We start from the raw sequence: 9,002 nt of genomic DNA, 5'->3' as shown, positions 1-9,002 counted from the left end.
CCCAGTTCTCCCCCTCCAGGTGGGAGAGTCTCAGCAATGATCCTAGTAATGAGTTCTGACAAAGGTTGAGGGACAGCGATTGTTCAATGTGAGGAAATTACTCAGAATCATTTTCTTTCTTCTGTCTTGTTCCCTTCATAAATTAGTATTATGAGTTAATTTCATGCTTTAAGCTGCAGTGAATGAATTTACAAAGAAGTGGGGAAAAAAGAAAGAAAGAAAACCTGGTGGATACAGGGGAACATTGTCAGATACTGAAAACCTCATGAATCACAGCAGAATAATGTCAGATTTAGAGCCAGAAGACGAGCTCCTCTGGTCAGAAGGCACTCACAATATGTCTGAGCAAGAGTTGCCTTCTCAAAGCGGTGATGACCATAACGATGTAGAATAAAGCCTTTGGGAGTAAATTAAAGCCTTTGGGATTTTCGTTAGCACATGAGTCATAACTCAAAATGAGAAGAAACAACCACAAAGATCGATGAATAATTGGAACTTAGAATTTATAAAATATGGTCTCTCTCTCTCTCTCTCTCTCTCTCTCTCTCTCTCTCTCTCTCTCTCTCTCTCTCTCTGCGCTCAGAGAGCTGGTCCCTGCGCAGGTCTCTTCTTTCCTCCTATCCCTTTCCAATAAACTGTTCTGCTTTCTACCAGAAAAAAAAAAGAATTTACAAAATATGAATCAGGAACATTGGAAGTCAGTCATCCATTTCTCCTTCAGGCCCTGGGAACGGGCATCATGCTTGGTACAGCAAAGGGGCGGGGGGCGGGGAGGGGAGGAAGACCCTCAACAAAATAGGTTGACCCAGCGGCTCTCACGATGGGCTCGAACCCAACAAAGGCGAGGATGGTGCTGGCCTGGATGGGGTTCTGTTCTATCGTTCCCAGGGTCCCTGAGTAGGAACCAACCCGACGGCACCTAACAAGTTGCGAAGCAAAATTATATATTTTGGTTAAAAATTTTGTCACACGATCATTTGGTGACCAAGGATAGTTCAAATACCAGGAATTCAATTACTCAAGCTAAAAAAATATGTTTCCAGTTAAGTAATATAATGTCCAGAAGAATTTTAAGAGTACAGGAAATAATCATATGTAGGTGAATTTGAAAGAAAAATCTAAAACACATATTTAAGCTCCCAGATTTGAATATTTAAGAGAAAACTTCATTAACCTGGAAGAAGAATTTACATTACTGTATAAAAAATGTGTTCATATTTGTTATCTGTTTTTATGAGAACTAGAAGTATGCCTTCACCTGACTCAGCAGGCTGTAGCACGAGGTACGGAGGAAGTAGTACGCACGACGCTGGCACACTATGAGGATTCGATGAATGTTTGTAAAGAGTTTACTGAGTGTGCCCGTCCACATAGTGAGAATTTAATATCACTTTACATTCTTCTGCTCAGAAAAGTAGGTGCTAGTATTGCTCATCCTCAATTCAGAGAGGAGACCTAAGCTGAAAGAGATGGTTGCTTTTCCAAAGTTTCATGACTTACTACGAGGTCAGACAACGAAGGATCGCTAGTGGTGTGTTAGGTTACGTGTAGAACTGCTAACTCCCCAGCCATTCCCTGGAGGAAGATGAGGCTTTCAGCTCCTGTAAAGATTTGCAGCCTTGGAAACCCACAGGGGTAGTTCGACTTTGTTCTGTAAGATGCCTGTGAGTCAGAAACAACTCAATGGCATTGTTCATTTGTTTGTTTCAGTGTTGGAGCAGACAAGATCCATTTTCTTAAACACTAGGAAGTATTTCTTTGAGGCACTTGCCTTTGTATTGACAGGTTGTACTTTTCAAAGTTCATCTACATTTAAATTTTCTGATTTGGGGGAAAATCATCTAGGGCCTTTCCCATTTGTCACTCATAAATGAATTTGGACCAATCAATGCTGACAAAGGGATTGGTTATTCCCACTTGCTAGCCTCAGGTCCTGTTTAGGATACTGATCTCCAGAAGGGGAGTATGCTCACACTAGGGATTAGAAGACCATCTACTGAGATGTGGTAAGAATTTTGTAATTTCTACACATGTTTGACTACAGAATCATTGATTCATTTGAATTCTTGTTCTGAAAAAGAATATTAAAAGTCTGAAGTGCCACAAGAATAAACAGATTTGTCTTGGAAGAAGTACAGCTAGAATGTCCCTTGGAAGTGAGGATTGTAAGACGTTGTCTCACATATTTTGGGCATGTTGTCAGGAAAGACCAATCCTTGGAAAAGGACATCATGCTTAGTAAATGGAAGGGCCATGAAGATGAGAAAGACCCTTGATGAGCTAGATTGACAGAGGGTCTGCACCAATGGGCTAAGCCATAGTTACAATTGCGAGGGCAGTTCAGGAAGGAGCAGCATTTCATTCTGTTGTTTATTCCGTATGAAAAGACAAAGATAGCCTGTCTTCATATGAATTGAGCAAGATATCCCCACCTGTCTCTATATTTTGTCAGCACCAGTCATATAAATCGTTGATGTTTCTTTTACGTCTAGCATTTAGAAAAGGGATTGACGAATGTTTTATTTCATTTTCACTCACCTAGCTCTCATAAGATGAACAATCAATTTTAAAGATTTCTTTTAGGGTAAAAAAAACCCACTCCTAGCAATCCCATGAATTGAACAGGACACATAGAAGGACCAGAAATGGCAGAACTGACACTTTGAGCATGAGCTCTTCGCCGGTCTTAGGTTATGAGGCAAACCACAACGATGACCTAACAAATCTAAACCGTTGGCGACAACGAAAACCTGAAACCACTGAGCACTTGATGACTAACTAAAAAGTTCGCAGTTCTCACTCACCATGAAAGTCAAGTCTGCTGTGGAGAGCAACTGTTTTGAGAATGATGAGGGCAATGAATGTACAAATGTGCTTTACACAATTGATGTATGTATGGATTGTGATAAGAGTTGTATGAGCCCCTCATAAAATGATTTAAAAAGAAAGAAAGTCAAGCCTGCTGATGTGCCTCTGAAAAGTCACATGGAGTTCAGGTGTGAGAAGCAACTCGGCAGCTACTCACAACAGCATCATAACGAGGCGTAGAAGCTTCGCTATGTATTTGTCCCCGAGAGAAGATCATTTCTTACAACTTCATTTTCTCTTCATTTTTAAAATTCTGTTTTATAATGGAGACCTATACTAATACAGTAGAGTGCATGTCTACTTTATAAAGTAATATACATGATCTGGGGGTGCATGCTCCGAGTAGATGCATTTAAGATTACTGATTTAAAGAGCCCTGCTGGTGGAGTGGGTTATGTGTTGGGCTGCTCTCCATAAGGTCAGCAGTTCAACTCCTCTAGCATGCTCCTCAGAAGAAAAATTATACTTCCCCCTACATTCCTGTGTGTCAGAAACCCACAGAGTCAGTTCCACTCTGTCCAATGGGGTCACTGTGAGTTGGAATTGACTCAATGGTAGTGAGTGTATTTTTGCATTGGACTGCGAACTTTAAGATCAGCAGTTCGAATCTACCAGTCACCGCATGGGAGGAAGATAAGGCTCTCTCTGGGTTCCCTTTAAGACTTCCGGCTTTGGAAACCCTATGTGGAGTTGCAGTGAGCTGGAATTGGCTGGATGGCCATGGGTATGACTTTGTTCTATAAGAACACGGATTTGGCCAAAGCCTTCCTAACTGTCTCCCGTTAGTTTCTGGTCTCTTCTCACAGCAATGATTAGTTCCAAAAGCTCATGCTGTGACAGTTAGCGCCCGTTATTTTTAGATTGGGTTCCCAAAGTCCAAGCAAGCATAAATGATTCAGATACAGACAGAAATATCATTTATATATAAAACCTCTTACCATTTTACCTCAAGTAAAGAACTTAACCTGGTCTCCCTGGAGACGGTTTATTTGAGACAATAAAACTGACCACAACTGGAACACGAGGTCTGAAATACATCCACTCCCATTGACTTGAAAAACCCCAGAAAGGCCCCCTCTAACAGCTCTATTGTAGAGTGACAGCAAGCCCAGAAATGCTTCTCTCTCGATCCCTTTGCCAGGCAAAGTCCCTTGCCTCATTTCTTCCCTCATCCCACCATCAGCAAAATGACCTTCATGTTTCACTGCTCTGCACTTCCAGGCACCTGGTACAAACTCTGGTTGCAACACTTTGAATTTCACTTCTTGTTTCTGTGGCTGCTTGCCTTCTGAACATGGTCTAGGGGACAAAGGCTATCTTATTCACACGCTTTGGAATCAGACAGAGCTGACTGTTATCTTCAGCATATACCTGAACTTCTCTCAGCCTGGCATCTCACCTGTAGCGTGAGAGAATATTCCTGGGGTTGCTGTGAGCATGAAATAAGAAAGTGTATTCTTTAAGATACTTGGCTTAGGTGAGGTGCTTACTGAACGTTGTTGTTTTTCTTCGATCCTCTCACCCAGCACAACAATAAGTGTCTTTTGAATGTCTCTTAAGTGAAAGAATGATGAGTATATTCATATCTTTGCCCATTGGTCTAAGCCCTGAGATGCTCTTAGAAAAAATGACTTTTCATTAAATAAAACCGCCTAACATCTCAAGAGTGTTCACTGTTCTTCAAGGACGGCGGTGTATGTTTTGTACGCGTTGTAGCTCAGTCTGTACCACAACCATACACAGTTGCCGTCCTCAAGCTGATGCTGATGCTCGGTGACCTCAGATGAGGCAGAGAATGAATTTGTACTTTCTAGGGTTTTCAATGACTGATGTCGAGGAAGTAGACTGCCAGGCCTTTCTTCCAAAGTATCGCTGGGTGAATGAATTCTCAACACCAGCATTTAAATCAGCAGCCGAGTTTGGTAGTTGTTTACATTACGCAGCGGCCAGGACTATAACCACAGGCAATACGATAGCACTCCTTTTGCAGGTCTTGCTTACAGTTGAGAGCTGAAGCCAAGATTGGAATCCAGGTTTGTCTATTACTATAATCTATGTTCTTAGCCACTCCGTTTTATTGCAGACTACTTAAGATATAAGCACCCAATTTACAGCCTGCATCAGGGCTGGCCCTGTGGTTTTTATTGCCAAACCCATAAAAAGCTCTCTGTATATTTAGATGGAAAGCAAACATTGCCTAGGCCCTTTGCAAACACTTCATGAAGACCATCCTGTTCCTGCCCCCGTGGGCTGCACCTGTAACAAAGAAACGTGCCCAGCAGTGCCAGGAATCAGAGCCTTTGAAGTCCATAGCCCATGAAATTAACCTGCCCAGACCTTGGCCCATCTGCCAACTCTGAGTCAGCCAGCAGGCAAAGAGCCAGAGGCTGGGATGCCATCAGTTCCTGAACAGGCCCAACCACGCCACCTCCACCTTCCTCAGCCTCTCTGCCCTGCCAACCTGATTTCACCACTAGAAACCTGTTTGTGTGGGAAGGCATCATCTGTCTGAGAAATGGCCCATCTATTCCCCACTGATGCACGCCCCCTCCCCCACGCCACCCTCACCCCCTCAAGCCATACCTACTTCATAAGTGCCAGTAATGGTTAGTGATAAGCCCAGAAGCTTGGGTAGTGTACTGAAATGGAGCATAGATTTTGGAGACATCCAAGCTGTGTTTTCTAGTACTAAGTTTGCAAAATTGTTGGGAAAATTGGCTAATCTCTTGTTGGGAAAATTGTCTAAAATTAATTTTCTTTTAAAAATTTATATTACACAGTTTTATTGGCACATAATTCACATATCATACAATTCAATAGTTCAATCATATCAAGAAGAATTAGACACTCTTGCCAGAATTAATTTTAAGACATTTTCTTTTTTCTTGTATTCACTGTAATTAGCACCCCATCCCGCCCATAACCTCCACGGCCGTGTACCCCAGAGAAACCATTCATCTAGTTACTGTCTCTGTACATTCACCGATCATGGATTTCATATACCAAATCAGAAAACCAAGAAGGAAAAGATGAACAATAAAAAAATAGAGGAAAAACTTCAAAAAAAAGAAAGCAGAAAATATTAAAAACCAGAACAACTTTAAAATGGGTCAAAAGGGAAATCAAATGATAAGGTGTTAAATTTTAGCCTAAATACATCTGCTATATTCCACTTTCTGATGCACTCTGCATGCTAACAAGGCTAGTCACCTGCTAAAATTAATTGTCTTGTTAAATTAGGGGCGCCAGTAGAAATAGAATTTTACAGAGTTGTTACAATGCTGGCATGATAATGCAAATGAAGGACAAATAGTGAACTTTGAACAATGTCTTTGTTTACAATAAGCATTCAAATACCAGTCATAACTATGTCGTCTGGAGTAAGTGAGCAAAATCATTCTGATTTAGAAAGTTTATGTGAGAACCAAAAAGCTCTTGGCACTTAATAAGTGTTCAAAATCTGAATCTATTTGATCAACACACTCCCTGTATTTTTCATACTTTAAAATAATAATAATAAACAACTTAAGGTTCTAACAAGTCTTGGTGTTTAGGTATAACAGGGAAAGCACTATGAGTCAGCATCCAAGCATCTTCTCTGATTAGAGGGCACTCAGCACCAAAGATTCCATAGCGGATAGCTAAACCCCTCAGGCCCACAATGAGAGTCCAGACACCAGGAGGATTAGAGGAGGGTGGGGGGAGGGGGGGAATGGATCACAAGGATAACCTCCCTGGGGGACAAATAATGGCAAAGTGGGGGAGGGGCAACGGATGACAATGTAAGATATGGAAATAAAAATCTATAACTTATCAAAGGTTTGGGAGGGAGGGCGGGTGGAGGGAAGGAGGGAGGGGGACGAAATGGGGAGCTGATATCAGGGGCTCAAGTGGGAAGAGAATGCTTTGAAAATGATGATGGTGGCATATGTGCAAATGTGCTTGACACACAGGATGAATGTATGGATTGTGATAAGAGATGTAAGAGCCTCGATAGAAGTATTTAAACAAACAAGCACAACGATTGCATAGCAATGAAGGGATCTCACGGGCGTTTAGAGAACAGTATCATTTACAAGGTACCTTGCTTTCCTTCCACTAATTTGACCTTCGCAACTTTACAGGGTAGTTCTCATGCCATATTTGGAATTATTTACATTCTTTTTTTTTCTTCTTAATATGGATCGCTTCACGAATCTGCGTGCCATCCTTGCGCAGGGGCCATGCTGATCTTCACTGTATCGTTCCAATTTTAGTCTATGTGCTGCTGAAGCGAGCACACATTATTTCTTTTAAGTGTCCTTCATAGCTTTAATTTTTCTTCATCTTTCTATACCCAGATAAAACTTCCCAGCCGACACTGGCTTTAACAGAAATGTTAGTGGCTTTCTGAATTCTGAGCAGTATCACTCCCTCTTGAAAGTCAGAGCTTTGCCAATGACCCACTTGATAAACTCAAGACAGATTTAAAAGTCTTCCTTCCGACTTCAAAACTCTCAAACCAAAGGGTGGTCTCATGGCAAAGGAGGCAATTAGCCACACGTTTCATTTCCTCTTTTTGTACCTGACATTCCTACTTCCTCTGTACAACAAGTGTAGTACCTTGGGTGGTCATCTGCAAGCTTTTAAGACCCAGGCACGACAGAAATAAACTAGGAGGTAGTCTAAAAGCACTAGATAAATTAGTAGGCCAACTAATGAGACTGTCCCATTAAACCATGATCTTCAACCTCCAAATCAAGAAATCAAATGCAATGAGGTATTTTGTTACATAAACAACTTCAGCAGCTAAACTCTGTCGTTGTTGGGGCAAATATATCTATCATACAACTTTTTCCAATAGCACCACTCCGTACAACAGAACAAAACACTGTGCAGTCCTGCCCCATCCTCACAATTGTTCTTTGGTCCAACTTTGAAATGCATAGGAGGCAATTGAAAATACTATGGCTTGGGTCAGTGCACCTTAGGCCTCAAAGTAACATCCTTGCTCTTTAACACTTTAAGAGGCCTTGCGTGGCATATCTACCCAATGCAATGTGTCCTTTGACCTCATGACCACTGCTTCTATGAGCATTGATTGCAGTCCAAGAAAGATAAAATCCTAGATGCCATCAAGCTTTTCTTTCTTTATCAGGATGTTGTCTGTTGGTCCTGTAGAGAGGGCTTTGGCTTTCTTTACACTGAGTTGTGAAGGCGGCAGTGAACACTCAGCAGTAAATACTGCAAGAAGTCTTCCCCCCTTCCAGCCAGCAAGGTTATGTCATCTGTCTAGCTCAGGTTAATAAGCTTTCCCTGATTCTGTGTCAAGTTTTTCTTCACATAGACCAAAATCTAAGATGATTGGTCAGCACACAAATCAAAGAAGCATAGTAAAAGGATACGACCTGGACACACACTTTCCCTGCTAGTCAACCATGGAGTTTCCCCTTGTTTTGCTTGACTGACTGCCTCTTGGTCTGCGTACAGGTTCTTCCGGAGCACAATGAAATGCTCTGGAATTCCAATTCTTCTCAATATTATCCAGAAGCTCACCGGCCCCTCTGTGGGTTTCCAAGATTGTACCTGTTTACGGGAGTAGAAAGCCCAGTCTTTCTCCCAAGGAGCTGCTGGGGGGTTCGAACTGTGGACCACGGTTTGTCAATTTATTTATTTTTTCTTAGGGGAGAGCGCGAACACAGTCTTCCACTGCCACAAATTATGCAGTTGAGTGTCCTGCATTTGGGGAAATCACAGGAGTCAGCACATCCGGAGTGCAATGGGTGAGCCTCGCCCTGGGAAAACCTGATTATGGTGTGTCCCCTGCCAGGTAAGTATGGTTTGTAAACTTCTTAACCTAGGACATATGATTACTTGTTCATTGTTGATTCTTCTGGTGATTTCTTTTTATGTGCATAAGTGTTTAATGTTAGGAAGTCCCACTCATCTAGTTGGTCTTAACAGTTCATTTTTATTCATTGTGTTTGATAGTGTGTTTTTGCCAGGGACCTGAGAACCTTCTTGCAGGCTGGTAATCATCTCAGATCATGCTTCCCAGCGAATTCAAACTACAACATCTTTCCTGCAAGAAAATGGAAGTTTTTCTTTTGGAGAATCTGGCCGGCAAAAGAAAAAAACATTATTATAACTCCAAA

The 9,002-nt window shown here is 41.8% G+C and overlaps 2 non-coding genes across 2 annotated transcripts; both read right to left on the bottom strand.

Moving 5' to 3' along the window:
• Positions 1 to 7,041: 7,041 nt before the first annotated feature.
• Positions 7,042 to 7,148, bottom strand: LOC142447492 (U6 spliceosomal RNA). The gene has a single exon (XR_012784190.1). It is a non-coding gene; the product is annotated as a U6 spliceosomal RNA (small nuclear RNA).
• A 1,380-nt stretch (positions 7,149 to 8,528) lies between these two features.
• LOC142447352 (U1 spliceosomal RNA) lies at positions 8,529 to 8,685 on the bottom strand. Its single transcript, XR_012784092.1, has one exon. It is a non-coding gene; the product is annotated as a U1 spliceosomal RNA (small nuclear RNA).
• Positions 8,686 to 9,002: the final 317 nt, after the last annotated feature.

This window comes from Tenrec ecaudatus, chromosome 4 (genome assembly GCF_050624435.1).
Source record: "Tenrec ecaudatus isolate mTenEca1 chromosome 4, mTenEca1.hap1, whole genome shotgun sequence".
NCBI lineage: Eukaryota > Metazoa > Chordata > Mammalia > Afrosoricida > Tenrecidae > Tenrec > Tenrec ecaudatus.
This window is presented reverse-complemented; position numbering and strand designations above follow the sequence as displayed.